Source organism: Aulonocara sp. 'chitande type north' Nkhata Bay, linkage group LG7 (assembly GCF_057382095.1).
Source record: "Aulonocara sp. 'chitande type north' Nkhata Bay isolate Kocher_YH1m ecotype deep benthic linkage group LG7, A_spYH_male_GT1.1, whole genome shotgun sequence".
Taxonomy (NCBI): Eukaryota; Metazoa; Chordata; class Actinopteri; order Cichliformes; family Cichlidae; genus Aulonocara; species Aulonocara sp. 'chitande type north' Nkhata Bay.
Genome location: NC_141350.1, coordinates 64074365 through 64098427, shown reverse-complemented (window position 1 = coordinate 64098427; position 24063 = coordinate 64074365). Strand labels below are relative to the sequence as shown.

Genomic DNA, 24063 nt, shown 5'->3' with positions numbered 1-24063 from the left:
GAGTTACGTTGGACTAAAGTTATATACCTATGTGGTATGTGACTTTTGTTGCCATGATGCCAGGTCTCTCTTGGAAGTAAGATTTTTAATCTCAATGAGATTTTTTTACCTGGATAAATAAAGCACTAATAAAAATAATAAGCTGCATTAACCATCAGTCACCACCAGGGTCCAAAAAAATGCCGATAAATGTTTAAATGTTCTTTTAATTTGATTAAAAATCTCTCTCAGGCTTTTTGCTGAGTTTTGAGGTCTTTGCATTGACACAGCGTACGTCATTGTTTTGTGTTTTGTTTTATTTTACAGACACAGATATAACCCACAAACTCTCTTTAAAAAATCCTCACTACGTGCACAGAGGCAGCATACATGTAACTAGGAACAACCGTACAAGAACAGCCATGGCTTTCCATCCATCATCACCGCCTCCGGCTGCCCTCCGACTCCTGGCATCCTTGTTTCCTGCTTTTCAGCCCTCCCAGTCCTCCCTTCTTTGCCTGGCACTCATCCTTTTTCTGTCATCTCTCCTTCAAGGCTCTCACACTGCTGTCACGCTGTCATGCCAGCTTACAAACAAACAGACATCATCATGTTCAAATCGAAGAGGAAGGACGGTGATGTAATCTACTGACGCGTGGGAGAATAAACCCCCCTGCACAGCACACTAATGCTCATCTGCATTAGCACCAACTGGCACATCATCATGACAAGTGACAATGAAAATCAACATGAAACACACTGAATGGAATTACAGTAACATGCTGTCATTACTCTGTAAGACAGCATCAGAATTCCCCAAAGATTCCCCATGATGTAATGTGATGGGTGTGTGTGTGTGTGTCTGTGTGTGTGAGTTTGTCTGTCAGGACTGTCAAATAAAATATGAAATACACGAACAAAATCAGTCTTCGATTGTTAAAAAAGAAAGAAAGAAAGAAACAGCAAAGCTGGCCGCTGTCTGCCTCTGGAGCTTTGCAGTACGCTGCAGGCGGCTACTACTCCGGGGGTTAATGGAGCCTTTGAAAGCATTTAAAGTATAACAATAATAATAATAATAACACAGCAGGGTAGAGTAGGTGCAGAGACAAAGACTAATGAATGACTTTACCTACTGTAATTAAGAGAACATAATAGGATGACTGAACATCCAAAGGTCCTTGTGTTTATTACTTATTACAGTCATATTAGTAAATATAACTGTGCTTGTAGTATTTTATATGGAAGCCCGTTTCTGCCACAAAAAAAAGTATCCATAACTTGAAATTTCAAGTTATCGTCCTTGAAATTTTGACTTATTTACTCAAAATTTTGAGAAAAGTAACTCGAAATTTCGGGTTAGCTCTGCCAATCGGTAATCTACATGAATGACGTCATTTTCTTGTTATCCAGAAGGATACGGCGCAGAGGAATGCGCATTCAAAAATCGAGAGTACGTTTGCTGATAATAACGCCATGCGATTCAGCTAATAACACAAGGATTTCATAATTTGTGAAGCCACGCTGAAAATAGTCAGCAATTTGTGTATTCGTGACTGGCTGTAATACTGGTAGCTTAGCTGTAGCATTTGTAGCTGAGGGCTTCCGGGTAACACGGAAATGACGTAATTCCCGCAGATTGATACTGACTGGCAATGCTAACTTGAAATTTCGAGTTACTTTTCTCAAAATTTTGAGATAATAAGTCAAAATTTGAGAAAATAACTCAAAATTTCAAGTTATGGATACTTTTTTTTAGCGGCAGAAAAGGGCTTCCATAATTTTGCCATTCTGTGGGAACAAACTGACTTTTAAATGGTTTAAACCTGCGTGCTTTTTTACAAATGACTACCCCAACATTACTTTTTGGTAACTGGACAGAGCTACAGTGTGCATTTGTGTGCACAGATGAAGAAGCATGTGTTTAAATAATGCCCAGTGTTATGTTCATTATAAATGACTCCATATTAGCATGCGCAGGCCGAGGGTGACAGCACCATTCAGATACTGTGACACACTGTCTCTGTCCAGCTGCATTGTTGACCTCGACAGAACAACATCGCCTTTGTGTCCACTGTATGTGTGTGTGTGTGTGTGTGTGTGTGAGCTTGAAAGGGCCACAGTGTGTGAAACTAAGGTAATCACAGTTTTACAGTGAGACTGCATATAAAGGTGCTGATACACAGAGATTACTGATCTCCACAGAGCTGACTATACAAAGTGTAAAGAACAAGATCCACTGTGGAGAGAAGTTTCTATGTGAGAGGGTTGAGTGGTCAGGGTGTGTGTGTGTGTGTGTGTGTGTGTGTGTGTGTGTGTGTGTGTGTGTGTGTGTGTGTGTGTGTGTGTGTGTGTGTGTGTGTGTATGCGTGTGAGAGCCTCTGAGTTTGCGTGTGAGTGGATAGATTGCTCTTGCTAAAGAGATGTGTCACACTGAAACTGCTTCACACTAACTGAAAATTAATATATTTTCACTTTTATCATCTTTTCACTGCTTTCTTAAAGCACCTTAACTAAGATGACAATTTTCAAACTTACTTTGCAGAAAGAAGCTATTAAAAAAGAGAAAGTACATACTGGAGAGCTTATTTAAGGTGTTTGATATCCCATCAGTCGCCTGTTACAGTCAAACAATCAAAGAGCAATTAGGTAGTGTGCGTGAACATGACAGGCTTGCTCATTCATGGATGTGAGAAAACAGACACGCCTTTTCCCACGATCGCAGATGCACTCCAGAAAAACATGTTTGTCAAACGTGGAGATAAATGTGACCTGTTTCTTACAGCTACACCCTCCTCAGTGTTGACAGCTCTCTCACCTGAGTCAAAAGGAAAGCGGATACTCGGCCAAATTTAATCCGGTCTCTAACCTCATGTGCTGACGGGACATATCCGAAACTTCATGTCTACAGCTAAAAATACACATTTTTTTTAAAACTACTTTTACAGCTTAATTCAAGTACCAGTTTCATGAGTAAGATGAGCCCAACACATCTCATTACTCAGACCATTACAACCTGTCCTCTAAGCAAGTAGGGGCCTGTGCTATGATGCAGGATTTGGGACTTAGTGAGGGTTAACGCTGGGTTTTCAGCGACTCACATCCTACTGAGGTATCTCGTTATGTTAACTTATAGTGCAGAACTAACAGGCTCCACTTAAGTTATGCTCAAGATAAGAGATGAACATGTACAAAATCAAAGCCTAAACAGAAAGCAGAGCTGACATTCCTGGAAGCTGCTTTGGACCTTTGTGTGCAGACAGAGAGAAGGTTTATGGTTCTTACACATCCGGTCAGTGGTCATTTTCTTTTGGCATAAGAAAGCATGTCACTTTTATTCAGTTTACAAAACTTTATGGAAAGATGAACACTGTGTCGCTTTTAGTATGTATTACATGCTTAACTCCTTTGTATTTTTTGAATTTTATAGTCTATACTGCTGTAAGTAGACCTGTCCGTGCTCTCAGCTGGTCATGTGATGCCAATACTGCCTCTTTTGTGAATGTGCTCACAGTTAGATTTGGAAATCCTGGGTTATACTGAAGAGTTGATAACCACCTTCTTGTGACCGCCTAGCCTGATTTCTGATGTCAGGGAAAGATAAGGAAAAGTGGGTAAACTTGCTTTGTAGCCACTGCTCCAGTTTCACCAGGTTTCCATGTTGACAGAACAGCTTCCGAACAACAATGCACGACTGGTCAGCACCTCTCTGCATAGCCACCTCTTGCATTCACACCATTTAGAAATACCTACTGCCCTGCAGCCTGCTGCAAGTGGGGATAAACTGCTATCTAAATATCCTCAAATCCAGCACGCTGCAATCCAAGCACATTTGTCTCACAAAGCGACTCTATATGCTTGCTGCAGGTTTGAGAACCAAACACTTCCCATTTCAGACTGAAAAAAAAATCCAAAGTGCTTTGATTTAAAAACCCTTCAAAGAAATAAAACAGAATCTTCTGGCGCCGGACGAGATTCAGGTGTTGAAATTGTTGACTCGGCCAACGAGGGCTTCAAAACAAAGCATGCATTTGATCCACGAGTGTGTCATGTGATCAAACATCTGCCTGTGTGAATTCATATCAAGAGATCTGTTCCGTTCACTTCATTGAAAACCAGGGAGTTTGTCTACTGTTATATGCCATCGCACCCGCTCCCCCCTCGTCACCTTCATGCTCTGTGCAACTGAACAACACTGCCAAAGCTTGTATGAAAGAGACACTGCATATGAAAGTCAGGAGGTAAAGACTGTGAAGATAAACAGAAAGGGTAGCTAGATTAGTACGTCTATGTGTGTTCATGTGTTCAACCACATATCCAGAGTACAGCAAGCAAATAAATCAAGTGTTGCTTACAAGAATAAAGTAAAAGCAAACAGAGAAAGTGCACAGAGGAAAATGTCGAAACAAAGTAATTATGAGGAAAATAGGATGAAGTCCAGCATCAAACAAAGAAGCAAAAGAATAAAAACATCTAATGGTGTAACTCTGTGTTGGTTGGCCGAATGTTTCAGTCTTTGGCGAGAAATCAAAAAAAGCAAAGTCAGCAGAGAAAACTCAGACTAGCCGTTACTCAAACATGAGGTTAACAGAAAATGAAATCTTATCAGACCTGGTCCAAACTGTCATGGGAGTATTTTAGTTTTTAGTGCCTCTAAACTGGCACTGAAAACTTTACCTGACAATGGAAACGGCCATTTAAATGGCACGACCTTTCTTTTTCCCCACTACAGCAAATCTCAAAAGGCCTCAGTAACTATGTGTGTGCTGAAATGTTTGAGAACAGAAAAAATGCACAAGCAAAATTTAGATCATGCAGGTTTGTTCCCAACATGCGTGTCCCACCACAGTCTCTGACTCGCCTGAGGAAATGAAATATATGGAAATCGCAGTTTTTTAGGCAGCAGACGTGTTAATTCCATATATAAAGTCAGGCATCGAAACAAAATCTATGGGGAATGACTCCCTTTTGGAGCCAGACTCAAGTGGCTATTAGAGGAACTGCAGTTTCTGACACTTAAAGCTGCAGTACTTGATTTTCTGCCACAAGGGGGCAGCAGAACCAGCTGTAACCAACAGTTACCTAATATAATAATAAGTGTTTGCAGCATTTTTTTGGTCTCAGCATCTGACTCAGTAGTTCCCTATATAGTCATTACATGCTAGACTACATGATCCAACCCTGGGCTCCTGTCATCCCCCATCACTCTGCCAACTGTCAAAGGCCAATACCACCACTGCTGGGAAAGAGGGGGCACAGTGTTCATGATGAAATCCACCCTCCATAATGCAGACTGTATGATTCAAACACAAAAACACAACAGGAGGAAGTTTATTTTCCACTTCCAGCATGATGAGAAAGAAAGTGCAGAGCCTACTTCACATACAGCCTACTGTAGTTAGTGAACAGCAATGCAATGGGTATTAGCTCACAGTAGGAATTCTTAACATCTGCTTGCTTCTTCTTTCATTCTACTTTAGGGCTCTAGTGCTGCTTACTCATTAAAATTTTATATCTCTAAAATATGTCTCTGTGTGGGGAGGACACAGTCAAGGCAGACTTAATGCATTCATTAGATAACAAACTTTAAAAAAATGGTTTTGTTTATAAGCTAGCGCGACTCACTCTGACCATCATCGATCGACCCATCCGCAGCATGAATTAAAAACTTCATTTCCAACTTACACAAATGATTGATACTTTCTCAATCCAATTGAAAACTCAAAGTGACTACCTTTTACTACCTGCCTCATTCAATTAATCACACACATTCATTCAAGTGCTTTTTTTTCTATTCGTAAGCAAATTTTACAAACATTCTTTGATTTAGAGTGAATATAAGTGACCATTCTCGCTTTATATTTACCTTACTTACTCATTTGATCCATTGTAAGCACAAAAAAGACAAATTAACATAAGTTTAAAGTCCACTGATAATATCTACTAAGACACAGACACACATACGTTTGTGGAAATTTACTGGTAAAATTACAAATGCAAATATCTGACACATTCAGGTCCTGGCGGGACATGGGGTAAAGCGCTAGCTTTGGAGCAAGACATGAACACTTCCACTAACTGTACTGATTTGCATCGTAGTCAAGATTCACATATACTTGATGTAGAGGAAAGTGCTCTTGGACAAAACTGAACTCCTACAGTGACACTGTGCCTTCTGAGATAGCTTTGCTCTCCAGCACCTCAGCCTCCATGGCCCTATGGTTGAGTTTCTGCTTTGTCAAAACAGCAAGAAGTCTAACTTTCTTTCTTTTTTTAAGGAAGATTATGTCTCTGTAAGTGGGCTATTGTCTCCTCAGGCTCACCACCAGCGTCACACACAGACACATACAGAGAGAAAAGCTATAAAAAGCATCTTCTCAAAGCTAAGTCTGTGGGCTTGAACACGGGTTAGATTATCTTTTCTAGTGTGTGACTGTGGGTGTGATCCGTGAACCGTGGCTGATGCGTTGCTGCTGGGTGGCCAAGAATATATAGTTTAATGTGACTCGCAGCGCCGCACTGCTCCGTGTTGAACTGCTCAGCTCTTTTTTGTCCTATTTAGTTCTGCTGAAGTGCTTTTGATTCAAGTTGGTTCTGCTTCGTTCAGGTCTCTCAGTGAAACGTGGCTCTGTTTTCAGCTCTCTGCGGATCATCTGATTCTTTTTTCCTGCAACTGTGTTATACTCCATCAGTCCAGTTGACTTCTGCTCTCATTTCTACTGTAATCTATTTGTCCTCAGAGTGAGGGTAATGAACCATAACACAAAACAACACATGACTTCCAGTCAATGATAATCATGAGGGCAGCAAACAGCAATGGGAATATCCAAACATCACTTCAAATCTATTTCCAGTCTGTTTTTCATAAGCTTCGTGTTATTTACATGAAGTGAGGACAATCTATGCAAGTCATAAAAGGTAAATAAAAGGGCAGGTAAACTGGAGCTGTAACAAATTAGTACTTATTTGTTAACTAGGCTTCTTTTACACTGTCACAACGCATTCATTGTGACCATCATGCTGTTATTACTGTGTACAGGCAGACTGACCTGGTGTCCTCTAATGAAATGTGTCCTTTTTCTCTTTAGAGGACATCGCCTAGATCCATGAGAGGATGTTTTATAACTGCAGAGCTGATTTTTCCCTTTAAGTAGGCACTACTACTCACAGTAGGATATACATGTGTATTTTCCATTTAGAAAAAACACATCAACAACATGGATTTTCCTACATTTCTTTTTTAAACGGGTCCAAATCTTTCCCAATCCGGTGCGTGAATAATAACTCCATGCCTGAGCTGCCACTGACAAGAGTCACAGGAAGAGTAAATGAGTCAGAGGAGTCATATCATATCAAATGTTTTCCAGAGATATGAATTCTATCCGTGGCACTGTTTTTGACACTACTTGAGTGCTTCTCCTTGTATTGCACACAGGCTTTCCTAAATTAATTGTTATGTTTCTCTGCTGCAAACATTAAATTTGCTAAGTGGTATTAGAGAGCAGTTAGCACCAATTGTCCTTGTTTCAATATGTAGTCTGTGTATAGTGCAAACAATCCAGCTTTCAAAATGCTGCTGGGTCTGGTTAGAGCGGCCCAGGTCCAAGCGGATCTTCCGAGCAGAGGATGAACTACCATTGCAGCTGCAGTTCAACATGGCAGAGTGAAAATGAAAAACTCACTGAGAACCAAGAGCTTTCGTTGTCCATCAACAAGCTTCTGGCATAATTCTGGCTGGCTGGATTTGACCACTCGTCTTGGCAGAATTAGTAGAGTTCATTTAAATGGGTTGGTTTCCTGGCACCAACCCAGCTTTTAATAATAGTCCACAAATTGTCAATAGGACTGAGAGCCGGTACAATGTTCTTTGGTTTGAAAGCCTCACCTTTACTCCACCAAACACACCTGTTGTCATTATGGCCAAACTGCCCAGTCTTTGTTTTCTTTCACTATAAAAATCTTCTTCCGCTTATCCAGACCCGGATCGCGGGTGCAGCAGCCTAAGCATGGACGCTCATGGCGATATAAAACTTGCTTCACTGTCGACAGTGACGCTGGTGTGCCAGCAGTTTCCAGGTCATGGCAGGCTTGATTCCTGTTGGTTCCTGGGTTGTTCCTCGACATCCTAACCAATTTTCTCTCATGTTGGGGGGCAGTTTGGGTTTTCTTTGAGACTTTGGAAAAGTAAGATGAATAGCAGATGAATAGAAATTCCTGGAAATCTCAGTTGAGACCTTCCTAGCTTTTGTAAATCTACAACTCTCCTACCTATCTTCACGGAGTTCCTTGGACTTTCCCCATTTTCTGAGTATTGGTCAATGCAATGAGTGCTTTTTGACAACACTCACTTTGGTGGCTTTTTATGTCAGCAAAGAGAAATTACCAGCTGTTGTCAACCATCATTCTTAAAGAGGAGCTTATAGGCGTTCATCTTGTCAAGTTCAAAGACACTGTAGAACAGTTAGCACAATTAAGTATATATAATATATATATTATACTTTTGAGCCTTAGAGAAAATCTAAAATAAATTCTAACTTGTTCACCCAACTCTAGTTTTTTAAAGTCATTAAAGATGTATTCATGTGTAACAGTTCAAAGAAATAATTTCAAGACCAAAACTACCATGACATTCATGCCTATGATGAGTGCATGTTGACTCCAAGTTCTGACAACTGTGTTATAATAAAACGGTCAGAGTATATAATGCAGTTAATGTTAATGCTGATAGATAACAGTAAACCTTTACAATAAAATCGTTTATTTAGATTGCTAATTTCAAAAAGCCTGATCAGTCATTTGACATTCTTGAAATACCATAAAAAATAATTTCTTCCAAGATGAATAAGCCTATCGACTTTGACTGTACATAGTTAAACTTGTAGCAGCAGCCTCAAGGAGAGGTTACAGGCCCCTCTTGTGTCAGTATACACATACCAGGAAGGTGTCGAGTACTTCCACATTCTTGTAATGTCAGCTGCAGAGCTGCCTGACTGTAGTAATTGTCAGTGTAACAACTTGCCCGAGGGGACCAACGGCTAAGATCAAAAGATTAAAGCTGTGAAAGAACTGTGTGCCTTTTTTGTGCTGACAGTTTAGAAGCACAGTGCAAAGAATGATCTTTGATTTAACCATCAGTGCACAGGTGGAAATTAGGACGAGATGCGGCATCTAAGGCATTCCTGGCTAAAAATCTAGTCATTTATTTTTCTCTATTGGTCGTTGTGTAATACATATTTAAAGCACTTCTGCAGCAGTGTTCAAAGCTAAAGAGCCTATCATGGCTTTTCTTGTACTGAGCAAGCCAAAGGCTCAGACTTCAGTCTATCCTAAATGCACAGTTTCAAACTTTGTCTTCTCTTCCCTTTGTATGATGTCAACCTATATAGAGGTGACATCACCGATTTTGTCATCCTGGGCATTCAGCTCCAGCTTTGACCACAAAAGCTTCATCCACCTGTTGAAGGGTTTTCTTGATGAGGGGCAGACAATCAGAACAAAGTTGTCTTGATGCATGCTTGATGCATGCTAGTGTCAGTCATTGTGCAAATGCCCTTCTTCAGCTGAGACTGAAATAGTCATTTGGATGAGTGACAAAATGTTTCTCCCACTGAAAGATCCAGATGAGCAGAATCAAGCTTTTGGGGCAGAACAAAGTTGGCTGAAATTGAGACGAGTTAAAATGCTTTGTTGTTTCAGGAAATAAACTGAGAGCTAAACTAAGATAAAGAAAGGCTATTTTTGAACTATGAGTTAGATAAAGTAAAAAATATGACTCCCAAGAAACATCCAAAACAAGATAAGATTCTGTCATCTGAGCCACTAACAAAGACAAGCTCCAAAAATGCTGCAGCTGAGCAAACAAATAATTCTCCGTTTTGACAGAATTCAGGAACTATGACTTCACGAACTGAAAACAATCAGAAGAAGCATCTAAAAAGCCCAAATGTTGAAGTTCATGCCTCTGACTGGCTCATAGCTAATGGATCTGGGCTCTTTTACCTGAAACTTATGCATTTCTGTCATAATTACATGAAGTATACCATTAAAAAAAACATAAAATAATCTTCTCACTTAGCAAACCCTCAATTCCACCAACTGCCATTTAGCGCACAAACTTTCGGCTAGCTTTGATAACATGCAACTCGGATCATAACAATCAACACACCATGAAGTAACGAGGCCAGATTATCACTCGTACTATAATTTAACCAAATGCACATGAAGACAAGACAAAGTACAAAGAGACAGTAGAAGAGAGATTTTACCCACAAGGCAGAGCTTCCTCAACAAATGCAAACAGCAGAGCTGATAGGAGCTGACAATGAGCGGCACTTAGCCTCTGGACTGTCATCATAAGCACAGCTTATTACTAATCATCAGAAGAGGATGATAGAAGTACAGACACACACACACAAATGGGTTACATATAAGTGAAACACATTCATTGTCACAGTAATTTCTCAGCCCGCTAGTCATTCAATCATCTCCAGAGGAGCTCCGGAGAGTCTCTGCTAAAGAAATTGTTTTGACATGTAATTCAGTGCAGATTGCAGCCTTTGCTTTACAAATGATTCTCAGAGACAGAGCGGCACTGAAGGCAGAAGCAAAACAGCATATTAACGAAAACAATATGGGAGGATTTATACTTACTGGCTTTAATGCACTTCAAATGCTACATACTGTAAGTAGCAGCAGCAGATGATAAATACAGTCAGGAGGGCATTACCTTAGAGGAAGACTAACTTCTTTTTACACGTCCAGAGAATTCAACGGTCTGAAAACATAGACTGAAAAAGTATCGCAATGAAATACAGTGTATTTTCTTATTGTACTGCGGACTTTGATGTTATAATTTTATGTCTTTCTTGTCTGGATTGTTATTCATTGTCTGACAGTTTGTTAATTTTCTTATTTATTGTTTTTATATCTGGAACTACAAACAATATGGTCATTATTAGGCACTATCTGTTTTAAATAAATACATTTAAATTCCATCCATCTTCTTCCGCTTATCCGGGGCCGGGTCGCGGGGGCAGCAGCCTAAGCAGAGAAGCCCAGACCTCTCTCTCCCCAGCCACCTCCTCCAGCTTGTCCGGGGGAACACCAAGGCGCACCCAGGCCAACCGAAAAATATAATCTCTCCAACGTGTCCTTGGTCTGTCCCAGGGCCTCCTCCCAGTGGGACATGCCCAGAACACCCCACCCAGGAGGTGCCCAGGAGGTATCCTTGTCAGATGCCTGAACCACCTCAACTGGCTCCTTTTGATGTGGAGCAGCAGCTAAACAGATGACTGAACTTCTCACCGTATCTCTAAAGGAGAGGCCAGCCACCCTTCGGAGGAAGCTCATTTCTGCCGCTTGTATCCGTGATCTCGTTCCTTCAGTCACTACCCACAGCTCGTGACCATAGGTGAGTGTAAGGGACGTAGATCAACCGGTAAATTGAGAGCTTCACTTTTATACTCAGCTCTCTCTTCACTACGACGGATCGGTACAGCGTCCGCATCACTGCAGCAGAACTGCAGAACAAGACCCCGAGATATTTAAACTCCTCCACTTGGGGCAGGAACTCGGCCCTGACTCAACGTGGGCACTCCATTTCATTTTCAAATTCAAATGTGAAAAAATGTAACTAAAACTAGAGTGTTTTCTTTTCTTACAGGATCTTAGCCTGTTATGTCGTTTTCATAAAATCAGTAAAATAAAGAGGAGTAATCTAAGCTTATTAAGCAAAAGTTTTAGCAGCCAGGCCCTTTGACATGCCTGCTGTTCACCCAAGATATGTTTTACTGCTCTGGAAAACTGCCACAGTGACAAGAATCTAATATTCCACTACAACAATTAAGAATTTAACAGTGGAAATATGATGTTCCTGTGCGGAACGTGACACAAAGAATTTGTGTTTTTGAATATTGCACCAAAGGTCTCAAAGGTGTAATATGCAGAACACTACAGTGGACTATGTGGTGTCACAGTGGCATGCAATCACTCTGGATACTAAGCTTTCTTAATTTGTAGGGCACATGGATATTGTAGTGACCGGCATTCACTGCTTCACCATCAAAGTCTTTCACACACTCTCTGCTGGAGAAACTACAAAACCTCTGCCTGCTGTGGGGCCCACATCCCTTCCGACCTCCTGTTTCCCACCAGGAGGTCGGAAGGGATGTGGGAGGAAGCTTGACCCTCGCTGTACAGCGCTCCCGTTAACCCTTTACTCCAGTGGTCGTTTTCCAACAGTTTCATCCATCACTGGGTTACTGCTTCATTTACTGACATTGACGATAAATGAGAAACTCATTTAGCACCATATTTTTACATTTGCAGTCCCTTGTCCCTTTGGGGGTTGCCACAGCCTAGCATCCTCTACACCAACACCAGCCCTCTGAAAGACCTCCTTCACAGCATCCAAGAATCTTCTCTGGGGTTTTCCTCTTTTCCTCCAGCCTGGCACCTCCATCTTCAACATCTTTCATCCAATATATCCACTATCCCTCCTCTGCACATGTCCAAACCATCTCAGTATTTGTTTTTATATCAGTACAAAGCTGGGTTCACCCATCACTACACTTTTGATTCTAATACAAAGGGATATTTTACAGAGGAGCGTGAAGAGCTGAGAAAAACGCTGCTTGGATAGTTTGCTTTCTAATTTGCCTTACAAGAACAGAAGGTCGGGAACATTATTCCAACATGTTCACATATGCACAGCCTCTGGGCGAGACATTTGGATGTGCATACATCACAAATGCAAATGATGAAATTTCCTTAAAAACATGTTTACAGTTACATAAGTGCGTCAGGTTATTCTACCTTCACTGACCTAACGCTAGCCTTCTACTCAGAGATTAAAAACATTGGAGAAATGCACTTCTTCTCCAAACAAGAAGACAGCAGAGGTCCCAATCTCAGCTTCCTGTCAAACATTTTTTAGAAAGCCATCAAAGCTGCTGCAAAATGGGAACGACTAAGTCAGAAATTCCAGCGTCACCAAAACCTTCACAAGACACAATTACTGCGATGGGCTTGTGCAAACAGGAAAAGCCAGAATGCCTGTGAACCTGCACAGTTAAACATTAACACTTAGACAAAAGAGACACACACACACACGCAGAGGTGGTGGTGGGAGGGGGTTACCGTTCCTCCTCATTTGACTTAGCCTGTTTAGATTAGTGTCACCAGCTAGAGGCCAGACCTAACCCCCCCAGGCCCCTGCTGTCACAGAGGGTAAATACAACTGTGTGTGTGCGCGTGGAGCAGAGCCAACAAGAAACACCAGATTCTTTACCAATTAACATCAACGCGACAGCACCACTGACATTTAAGACCAGGACGCTCCCTGTTCTGTCCTTTAGTTCTCCCTTCTTTCTCTCTCTATGTCTCCGTGTCTTTCTTCCAACTCTGCTATTTGTATTCAAACATTAGCGTTTCTTTCTGCTGCAACGGTTACAGAAATTTTGCATGAAAATCCTAAGTATCAGCTTCTGGGACTGAAAGATTGAACAAATCCACAAGTGCAAAAAAGCTGCAGTTCCTCTACTGGCCACTGAAGGTTGTTTCCAAAAGCAAGTAAATCCCTGTAGACTCCCATGTTAAAATGCTCAGCTTTGCAGCAGAAAAGCAAAAGTCACAATTTAATTGTCAAAAGGTTTGATTGCCGAAGATTTTCTACAAAGCGGCCACAGTTTAAATAGAAAGAATATAGAAAATAACACCCCCACCCCCTCAAAAAATGGCAAGGCACTTCTCCAGAATCAGACTTTTTGTTTAGACTTTAAAAAGTATCACTTGATCATCACACTGATAAAGCTGTAAGGAAACAACAGCTAAATTCCAGGTGGGCCAGCTGATTGCTCAGTTACTTCATATAGTTCCTGTCTAGCCTGTTCCTCTAGTCGTGTAACTCGATGCAAAATTTCAGTCAGCATTACTTCCAATGGACAAAGCCTCTGTTTGGGAGTTTGCTTTTTATAATCTATGATTTTAATCTGCAACTCCAGCAGCTTTTGCTGAAGGAAAATGGGACAGATGTTGTTCTTTTGGTTCGTTGGCCCCAAACTCTTAAGGATGTCTCAACCTTTTCCTCTACATTAGAGCATATGAAAAGAAAATCATAAACGCAACATGTGAGGTTATCTTTACAGAAGAAAGCAGGACTTAGCAAAGACACCTAAATTGTTTTGGGCTTAAGAAACAAGCTATGCATTTATGTGTATGGACAAAATAATTTTATAATGAAGGCTTAATTTGTCTGGGGTTTTTTCCACTGCTCATTTATTCCACTGCTGGCGAGTAATTTTGCTGGATGACCTGGGAATCAGAGCCGACTGGTTTTATATTAATAAGTCACAAGACAAAGTGGCAAAGCAACATTCAAAGACTGCTTTTGGGACTTGGTTATACAATAACTAGTGTTGAGGCTGGGAAAGCACCATGGCCAGCAGCCTAACCACAAACTGGGTGTCATTGCTAGCCTAGGACTCTGAGTGATCAGTTCTCTAAGTTTGTTAGCTTATATAGTGTATTCAGCAGAAATGTTTTCTATCATGGAAACTCATCTGCATGCCTCCTTTTTCAGGTTGTTAACATGAGCAACAAACATAAGTTTGGGCAGCAGACCTGTGGGTGGTTGGAGATTGGGTCACGTGAGGTTATTTAAATTACCATGAAAATGATTTTTTATCCAAAACGTTCAAAAATCCATGTGATATAAAATTTTGTTTTATTCTTCTTTTATTGGGTCAATTTATTGCTCAAAAGCATTTTCTTTGTCTTGATTGTTGGCGGAGAGTTAGTGGGTCGTTAGTGGTAGAGAAATGGAGCAGTGGTTATCAGGAATCGCGCTTGTTGAATTTCAGTATCTCGTGTGTTAATTACAGATGTAATTAAAGGTTTGGGTGAGCAGAAGATTCCAAAGCGAACCACGGCATTCTCAAGTTTGGGAATTCCTGACATACTGTATTTAAAACATACTGGTTTGGTGAAAGCTATCATAATAATTCAGGTGATAAGCGGACGAGCGGAAACAAACAATTAAACTGAAGTTTAATGGAAGACAGAAAGAATAATATTAATTACGATAATAATAAGCACATCCTCTTTAAGTTATATGTTAAAAATCATCTGGTACCTATCACTCTCAAAATTAGGCTCTGTGTTTCGTTCCTTTGCCTCCTCAGTCTGTCTTGTCTTCGTGTATGTTTCTCTCCGGTCCCTGTGTCAGGCCCATGCACCTTAGTCTCGGTGTCAGTGTTTGTACTTCTTGTTTTATTTTGATAGTCTTCTGTTTCATGTGTATTCCCGTCAGTCAGATTAGTGTAAGCTGTGTTCCCACCTGTGGCCTCTTCCCTCGTTATCCTCCTTGTGTATATATTGTCTGCATTTCTCTCTGTTTGCTGTTTTGTTTTCCCTCTAAGGCTATGTTCACACTGCAGGCGAAAGCGCATCAAATCTGATTTTTTGCGACCCATATCCGATCATGGTCTGACAGTGTGAACGGCACAAATCCGATATTTTCAAATCCGATCTGGGTCACTTTCGTATGTGGTACTGAATCCGATACATATCAGATGTTTCAGAAAGCGACTGCTGTGTGAATGGTCATGTCGCATTAAATCCGTCTTCTACGTCACTGACACAAGACAGACGCCAATTATCAGCGCCGGAGAAGACATCGCGAACGCTTCCTGGCCATCCAGTGTAGATGTCAGTGAAACTGTTGGGAAGACAACGTTGGAGAAACGTGAACATTTTATTTGTACTGTATAATCTGCAGATTCTGACAGAAATCTGCAACTATCCTTTGAAGCACTGCTCCTCTAAAACAGCAATAAGGATAATTATTAGGTTATTTACATTATTATGTAAATAACAAAATAACTTAAAGCAAAAATTGGGAAACGTAAAGTCGGAAGTCTTTATATCAAGGGCCATCAGTCAAACAATACTGTTTGCTCTGGGTCTAAACAGAGCGCGTTGTGTGTGACGTCTTCTTTTGCGCATGCGGGCCGCGTTGAGCGTTCACACTAGAGCGCGTTTGCTGTCGCATTTTATTTTTAGTGGGAACGAGCAGACAAAAAAATCGGATTTGATCAAAAAATCGGAATTGAGCATTAAGACCTGCAATGTGAACGTAGCCTTGTTGTGGCAAAGGTTTTAGTTTCCTATTGTTGTTATTTTGTACTTTAGTTTTAATAAAAAAAAACACCTGTTAGTTTATTGTCTGTGTTCTGAGTCCTGCGTTTGGGTCCTACCTTTGTCAGCCACACAACACCTAAGACATGTAAGGCTGTTTGCAAACAATTTGAAGTTCATGATTCTGCAACAAAAAACTTTATGCACAAGTGGAAAACATTCAAGACAGCCGCCAATTTGACCAGGAGGGGACATTCCCAAAAAATCCCGCCGAGGGCTACTTCTCAGAATCTACAGGCCTCAGTTAGCATGTTAACTGTTAAAGTTCATGACAGTAAAAGTAGAGAAAGACTCTACAGGTATGGCTTGTTTGAAAGGGTTACCAGGAGAAACTCTCTGTTCAGCACAGTTTCATCTGAACAAACCAGAAGAATTTCTGAAACAACATCCTTTGGACAGACAAGACCAGTGGAAATGGAAATGTTTGGCGATATCACACAGCATCACATTTATCAAAAAGCAAACATGGCATATCAGCACAAGCGCCTCATACAAGCTCAGCATGGGGATGAAAGGGTGATGATTTGGAGTCACAGAACCTGGGCACTTTTCAGCCACTGAGCTGACCGTGAATTCGTCTGTATATCAAAGTCTTCTACAGTCAAATGTGAGAGTATCTTTCTGACAGATAAAATCTGTCCCCAAACTGGGTCATGCAGGACAATGATCCCAAGCCCAGCTGCACATCTCCAACAGAATGGCTGAAAAAGAACGGAATCAGGCTGTTGCAATGGCCCAGTCAAAGTCCAGACCTCAACCTGATTGGCTGTGCGCAAACAAATACCCGAAAACCTGAATGAACTAAGTTATAGAATATAAAGAATAGCGAGCCAAAATTCCTCCACAACAATATGAAAGGCCAATAAATACAGAAAACTATTTTTTCATATTATTGCTGCAAAAACCAGCTCTCCAGGCTCCTGAATCATGGGCTGCACTTAGCTATTCAAACTCTGCTTCTTTATTATAGGTTTAGTTTTAATAAAATAAAACACGATGTGTAATATTTTACATATTTTAGTTCATCTGAGGTTTTTGTAATTAATTTTCTGACTTGATAAGTATTAGGTAATTCTATGTGGATGTTCTCCCTGTGTCTGTGTTCTCTCCAGGTACTCCAGCTTCCTCCTACAATCTAAAGACATGCAGTTAGTGGGGTTAGGTTAATTGGTGATTTTAAATTGGTTAGCGGTCTGTCTCTCTGTTTAGCCCTGCGACAGATTGGTGACGTGTCCTGGATGTAGCCCACCTTTCGCCCTATGCCAACTGGGAAAAGCTCCAGCCTCCCCACGGCCCCAAATTACGTAAGTGGAAGCTGAAGGAAGAATGGATGTTCATCCTGATATGTAAAACCTCAGAAATGACAGAGGGCGTTATTGCTGTTGTTTTTTTACAGTGACTGCATAAACTCTGGTTTGGTAAAACTGTGACACCCTTACTGCTCACACAACACTGCCTTTATATTTTTCTCAGCGTAGGCATGTAATCAGCTAAGTTAAGCTTTGTGCAACTTACACTGTTGTTATAATTTTCATTTAAGAGGCTATAAACCTGCCCGCACAAAGGAGAAAACATATGGTAGAAGTTTATGGGCTAACCTCATTCTTAGCATGAGGTTAAAGAAAAAAAAATAACACTCCTACTACTACCACCCTGTGCACTCCTCATTTCTGGCATTAATTTAAATACAATAAAAACATTGCAACATGGAAAGGAGTTGGTTTGCTTTGCTCTGTTCCAGAAACAGCATCCAAAACACACCACGAAAGAACACAACTTAGCAGCAATAAAGCAGATCTCAAGACAAAGCATTTTAAGCTAATGTAGGTTTACTCATGCAAGAATTTCAAGTGATTTCCTTAACTCTTCTCCCATAGGCTGCCTATTAGACGTAACCTTTGTTTCCACTTTCTGAACTGAGCAGTTTCTGTCATATTTCATGTCTGCTTCCAGGACAAACCGACTGGGTGTGCATTAGAAATTAGTGAGGGTTATCTCTGCTTGTACAACTACGAGTACCCTTGCAAAAGCCCAGAAAGAGTTATTTAAACTCGCCTTTAACTGCACAGGGAGGTCCTCAAATGCCGTCTTTATGGGGGAAAGTGTTCAGACTATAGATGATGGATTCAGCATATTTATGTTGTTGTTTCGCCTGGTTACATCATTTAATTGCCTCAAGTAAAAATATATGAAACTAAAATAAAAATAAAGTCATCCTCATAATAGTAAACTTTAAAAAAATCTCTCATCCAGCTGTTAACCCAGTTAAAAAAAATTACAGGGTTATTTTGAAGCAACACCTGGACTGGGAAGTCCAGCTGGACGAAGTTTTGTCTTTCCAAAGCAAACTCGGATTTGATTTTCCGGCTCATTCTGAAGCCCTGATGTGGCCCCGGGTGCAGAAACCAGCAGGGAGCTCAAACACCAGTGTCAGCAAGCCAGTGCTGTAAAAACAACATGTCAACAGCAGTTAATACATACACGTTAAAGATGGCCACAACTTCATGTGACAGGCGTGACTAACCAATCAGCACTTAGGAGGGAATAAAAACGAGCCAATCAGAGTCCCTGTGAGGCCACAATAAGATCGTGCACTCATTCTGCCATGTGATGAAGCTGATGACATGACAGAGAAAACATGACAGGACGAACTGGCACACAGGCATCGTGCCCTGAAAATGGTGATTGTTTGTTATATGCGAGCTCTACTTACTCCAACAGTAACCTGCTTAAGGCAAAGCAAAGCAAAAATGTTATATTTTCAACGGGAGTAAGGAATCCTGCAGGTGTAATTAGCTACTTAACAAAATGTTTGGTAGGATACTGAAGCCAGACAATAATTCCCTGTTTAATAATACATCTGTTTCCAAATAACCACTTAAATCTGTCTGCGGTATATGAAAATAGTGCATCTTTGCCACTTCTCATATCTACTCCACCTACCATAAGAGTTACAAATCACAAGTAAGTTTACTTAAGTACACAAAAGTTGTGATATTTACTCAAAACACAAGAATGTGCTTCTCATGGCCCCCTGTGACCAAAGCTCTTTGTTTGTTTGGTATACTTTTCAATTTCGTGTAGTTATACAGAATTAGTCCAGATAAAGGATAAGCACTGATGGGAAAATAGGTTTATTTTGCAGAATAATAAAGTTACCATTGTTTAGCAAAGTATAAACCACTTTATTGAGCAATATAATGAACAAAGGTGCAGAAAAGCCAAAATGTAACGTCATCAAAGGAGGACACAGGGGCTCAGGGGGACCAGCACAGGCTCAGAGTGCAAGCTACCAGTTAGCCTTAAAAAGCTGAATGACTTAAAAACAATTCATTTATACAGTTTTTTAATGAAACAAATTCTGAAGATGCCAGTTTTCATTTTATCCTGAAGCCTATCCCAGCTCAGAGTAAAGAGAAGGTTCAGCCTGGACAGGCTTAGCAGCACACAGAGAAGCAACCACCAACTCTCCACACCTACAGCCAGTTTTGATTAAACAGTTAACCATAACAAGCACATCTTTAAACTTTGAGAGGAAACTAAAGCATACAGAGGCAGAATGTACAAAATGCACACTGAGAGGACCCAGTCAACCAGGAGGTTAGACCCGAGAACCCGAGGCGGCGGTGCTGAATACTGAACCACTGCGCTGTAAAGGTTTAGGGAACCAATCACAATTTGTTTACAAATCAATTGATCAGTCGACCTGGACACTACAGCAATAACATATTTGATGCCAATTTATTCTAAAGCTGTCACCCAAAAGGTATGTGTCTACATTTCAAGCTGGAGGATTACCAGTGTCAGTGAAGTGTATTTAAAGATCAGGACCAAATTCAATGGCGATCAATATAGTGATCGTTCAACAGACCCACAGCGCCAACCACAGAGACCTGCCACCGTCTGCAAGGCATAAAAAGGTGAAAAGAGAGATAATTTTGGATTAACAATCCAAAACACTGAATTAAAAACATTTCCCAGAACTCTTAGCATCATTTTGTGTGATCGTTAACTACCTGGTAAATGATCTGTCCAACCTTGTGATCCAGTTTCAATGATGTAACTGTGATCATCATCCTCCTCCTTTAGCCGAGGACAACACTTTCTATTTTCAGAGTAACAAGCAGCATGTCATGACCAGTACGCTGACCTTCAAGTGCAAAATTGAAGGAGGTCAAAGAAGCAGAAACAGCATTTTTCTCATGATTCCTCTTCAAAATTCCCCATCTTCTTTTTCCAGTTACAGTTACAGTTTGGAGCTATATGTAACTTTAAAATTTTTTTAATATACATTGTATATAATATTACATACAGTATCACAACGTTGCTACAAAGTTAAGGCTAACTGGCTAACCACCTCTATGCTGTCCATTACTCTCATAGTTTCCCAGTTTTCCCACAGTTGAAGACCACCTCCTAGTTCCCTGTTTCACAGATAGTCCACAAATTTGCACGACCCTCAAACTATGACATGAAGAATTGATTATGCATCAATTCGGTTTTTTATGTGTGTCCCAGTAGAGCAAGCCAACTGGTGCTTTGCAGCTGATTCAAATGGAGCTCAAGGATTCTGGCCGCCAGCCTGGTCGAGTGCAGTCAACTGGCATCCTTATTACCCTCCATACAAATTCAGGCTGAAAAGAACGATTTTCCACTGAGTAAATAAAACACCAAACACAAGTTAGCAGGATAGTAAAAACTTCTAAGCTTCTAAAGTCGAGCACATCGAGCAGGAAGAAGCAGTGAAGTGCGAGAGGCCAGCACCTCGGCTGCAGCAGACTAGGGTTACACAGAGTCCGAGTCACAACCTCCTAACAAGCTATCTGGACATGATCAGAGACGGATCACGTTACCTGATAATGTTACAGCCGCATGAGAAGCTCTGTGTGGTTCAGGTAAATATCATCCTGAAGGAGACACGCAGACAGTCTGACACATAAACTCATTTAATTTCAGCTTACTCAACCTTAATGTAAAGCTTTATGGACACTCAACATGACTGCTTCCTGGGCAGACACAGCGCAACACGTCCAGTTTTCCATTTTGATTTGAAGAGGAAAATTACAGGATTATCTTCCTTCACACTCAAGCTTCAGTTACATCAAAAGAGCAAGTAATTGGGCCAAATATTTGCAACCCATTCTTGTGTGTTTATAAATTTGTCTTTATTATTTTATTAATAATAATAATAATAATGGATACTTTATTGATCCCCATGGGGAAATTACTTGTTTTTCTCTGCATTTGACCCATTCACTCAGTGAAGCAGTGGGCAGCCCACTAAGCAGGCGCCGGGGGAGCAGTGTGTAGGGACGGTACCTTGCTCAGGGGTACCTCAGGGTAGCCGTTAAGTGGATTCGAACCGCCGACCTTCCGATCATGGGGCGACCACTTTACCTACTGAGCTATCCCTGCCATTACTTGTTGAAGTCCCAAGTGAAACAAAAAAAGTGACGCTTAAACAACACTAGTGGTCAAATTCCTGGAATAAAACAACTGAGCACAGAGCTCAGCCGCTGCAGTGAACACAGCGGGCGTCTCCGATTCTTGCATCAGAGGATAGAGCAGAGGCAAATACTACACTGAAATGTAATCCAATACAAATATTGACATTGGCCAAGTATTCAGGAGTGAATATTGGTACTGGACTTAGTTAAACTAGGATGAGGATTATATCCTCACAGCACAGAAGCAGAAATGAAAACAAAAGCCAAATTCATAGAGTAACTGAAACACAGCATAGCAGCGCAGCTAAAAGGCTAAAATGTCATAATATGGTAAAATATTTGATATCATTGCTTTTATTATTAATAATTATTTAAAAATCGGGATAAAGAGGGCAACATTTTTATTTATAGACATTTTAACATTTTACTGTCCTTACAGAGTCACTGCTGGCAGACATTGGGCTGGGTAATAAGGGCACAAACATTGTCTCGACATTATAAGGCTGATACACAACACATATCTCTGCATTTTCTACACATCACACACTTGTTTTTTATAGACCAAATTCTGAAGGATCAGAAGAAAATACATAAAAATAACTGTCTATGTGGTACAAGTACAAGGATCCCACATTATTGTCATTACACATGTATAAATACAGGCTAATGAAATACAGTTTGCATCTAATTAGAAGTGCAAAGAGCAATAAGTGCAATAAGAGCAGATTATATACAGAAAGGGGTAGTATAAAAGGTGGGAATAGTTATGTACAGATTATGTACAAATAAGTGAAGTATATAGATGTTTATATTGCTATACAAAGAGCAAATATACAGATGTACTACGGAGAGATGTACTGATGTATACATATGTACACAGATGAACTGTATAGCAGTCCATCTGTGTACATAGCGGAGGACATAAAGCCACATACTGCTGTGGACACTCCCAGCAAATGTCAGTCACTCAAAGGAATCACTGTAGGTTTAGGTATACGCTGTATTCTGACCATTTTCACTGTTCATGAGGAGATGAAGCAATAACGTGCTGCAAGATTCAAAGACCAAACAGTTTTTGCATTTTTTTAAATGTTTTATCCAAAACATTAAAAAAAAAGAACAATAAACCAAGTTCTAGATAAATTAGTTTGAATCACAGCATTATTGCTATTAAATTATTATTTCTATTAAAATCTTGAGCCACTATAAGTTTCTTAGAGAGGTCTGTGAAAATCTGATATCAACACAGCTCTACTTTCTTCTACTCAAAGATGTAAACAGAAAAGAAAAGAAGACTTATTTAATATAAAATATAAAAATATCCATGCACCAATAGTGCAAATGTTGCTCTGAATACCTTTTCTTTATACTAATATATATTAATAATCAAGACTATAGGACTCTATGCAGTGAACACACCACTAGTGCTTCATTGGAATTTAGTAGGTAAATAGCAGTCAGGTGCTGCCAATCAAGCATCTGATTAACTGATTATCTATAAAAGCAGGATTTCTGGCAGCTCGCTGGTCTGCAGCATTAAAGTGCGCGTGAACACTATGTCACAATCTACCTAGGAGTCGGCATCTCATTAAATGAATCACTTTATTACGTAACTCCTGCTGTCAAAGTGTCCTTAAACTCACCACTCTTTACCTTAAATGTGCACCTCCCCTCTCCTTACTTCCCGATTTATTGCCCTGTAAAGCTCTTCTTCACCTCCTCTCTGCTCTCTTCATCAGCTGCTTTGTTTGATATCATTTCTGACAAGTCTAACTGTGAGATTTGATCACTGACTCGCTCACATGCCCAGACCCATGCATGTGCATGAGTGTTTCAATGCCATAAAAAACCGAGCAGCTTCAGTACAAAACACTTGAACGTATTACCCCTTAAAAAACAAATGTTTACTCCCATTAATCCAGAAAAGTGGACAAAATTGCTCAAGTGCAGTGCCATCTAACAGTCTCAGAACAACTCAACAAGATTTACCTACCAAAATCAAATCATATAAGCTTTTATCTTCAATGGCTTTTCTTGATATCCACTTAAATAACACTGTAAATCAATACGTATGAATATAAGTTTACTGTAATGTTCATTTAACAAACAGCTTTTATTTTTCTACATTTGCACTTGCCTATTAGCCTTCTGTCTTTTCTTTCCCTGCCTCTAGGAAGGCAGGTGAGACAGCACAAAGAGCCACCAGAGCGGGTATGGTTTGCCCCCTCATATGGGGCTATTATTTTTAAACATGTTTGACTTTTTTACTTGCTTTTAAATCTTATTGTGCCCCGTTTATCATCTACCCTTCTTCAAAGGGTAAATGATAAACCCTCGATGCAAACGTTAGCTGCTTTAACCCCCTCAAACAACCCCCCACCTTTTTTTCTTAATCAGATCAAGTTGCATAATGAGCATAAAAATGATATTTCAGGCTGTCATACAA

General features: G+C 40.4%; 1 protein-coding gene across 4 annotated transcripts in view; it reads right to left on the bottom strand.

Annotated features, from left to right (window-relative positions):
- The window catches only part of ppfibp2b (PPFIA binding protein 2b), a 94725-nt gene that overhangs the window by 66991 nt on the left and 3671 nt on the right, over window positions 1-24063 (bottom strand). The gene's annotated exons all lie outside the window — the stretch shown is intronic.